The following is a 1,751-nucleotide window of genomic DNA, read 5'->3' on the forward strand; positions in this document are numbered from 1 at the left end:
TCATATTAGATTGTAGGCATGTTGTTATAGGTCGTAGTTAGGTGAGAGTCATTATAAAATTACTTCTTTCTATCTTTTACATATATTCACCTATGCTTATTTGTGTGATTTGAGCGACCCGTGAGAGTCCAATTTGATAAGTCTCTACGGTCAATGGTTCGGCAGCTTTTAACGACTTCATAACTCATTTGCATGATTCATATTGCTAGTTGATTGTCAATTGTTGCATTAAACTGGTTTAGGCTTTACAGTTTGCATTTCGCTCTAAGAATGAACGCGTTCCATTAGGTTCTAAGATCGAGTCTAGTTCTTGCTTGGGGACAAGCAAGGGTTTGGTTTGGGGAAGTTTGATGCGTGACTATAATATAATGTTTTACACCCTATTTTACACGCATTTCAGAGCCTTATTATGTAGTTTACACTACTATATTCCCTATTTCCGTCTACTCTCGTGTTTTTATGTAATATTGCAGATTATTGCAGAAATGGGTAGATAATGGACCAAATATTGGCCCCAAGAGCTAAGATTAGGAAGGACATGAAGATTTGACTCGGACTTGAAGTTTAGGATGCGTTTCAAGGTCTAAAGATAGCAAAAGCATGGCTGGGTACAAATTGCAAAGCTTAAACAAGCAAAGAATCGCTTCACATTACTGCAGACTGATTAAAATGGCTATATCTCGAGTTCTAGATATGATAATCGAGTGATTCTAATTGGAGGTGAAAGCTTATCCTCTTAGATTTCCAACGCCGCGTAGAACACCTGATTTGACCAAGTAACGAAGAAATGGCAGCCATTTTAAGATTGGTACGCGCTGCAGAATTCGTCAGAATGCATTACTGTACAACACCTTTGGTAGACCGACTGGTCCCAGTAGTCGATCAACCACACCACGACTCTGACGTAAAATTAAAAGAACGAGAATTAGAAGACCATTGCAATTAGGTTTTAGGAAATAAGAGTCACGTTAAACTCCTATATAACGTGACCTCATTCATCAGAATTAGGGGGATCAGAATTCAGTAAAGACCTCCTTTTACAGATTCAACTTAAGTGTTTCAATTATCATTCATTAGTTTAGTTTTCAAAAAAAAAGTTCTTTTTGCATTCGGAATTGCTTCCTGCCCTTTTTAATTCGGTAATCCTCTTTTAATTTCAGTTTACTTTAATTCTTTTGTTACATTAGAATTGATAGAATAGCATCCCAAACCCTTAATTCAATTATTGCAAGTTTAATATTCAATTACATTAATTATGCCTTCTTTAATTGTTGTTATCAATTTCGTAGTTGTTGTTAAATTTACCATGAGCAGCTAAATTCACCCTGCTAAGATGTGAGGGGATCTGCAGTGTAGACGGCGTAGAATAGGTAGACCTGAGTCGGGGTATGGTCGATCGACTTACCTTATTGGTCGATCGAATGTACCTGTTGGTCGATCGACCTGCTTAACTGGTCGATCGACTGCATCGTGTTAGATTAGCACCGTTTTAATGTTTTAATTGCAATATTAACGACGAGACCGAGAGGAGACTTGTTAAATACTTAGGAATTGACCGACCCAGAAGATCGAGAGATAGGGAAGGGAAATAAACTAATAATTGAAACGACTAAATTACGTTAAGATCGAAAGATAAGTAATTTAGGCTTTAGGAATCACTTTTCGGGGCGAGAGCTAGTATTAGAGAGACCTAGGGACCAGTAGCATAGGCTGAAAGGCGCTTCTAGTTAAGTTGGACCGAGAGGACTTCT

Source organism: Silene latifolia, chromosome 2 (genome assembly GCF_048544455.1).
Source record: "Silene latifolia isolate original U9 population chromosome 2, ASM4854445v1, whole genome shotgun sequence".
NCBI classification, from domain to species: domain Eukaryota; kingdom Viridiplantae; phylum Streptophyta; class Magnoliopsida; order Caryophyllales; family Caryophyllaceae; genus Silene; species Silene latifolia.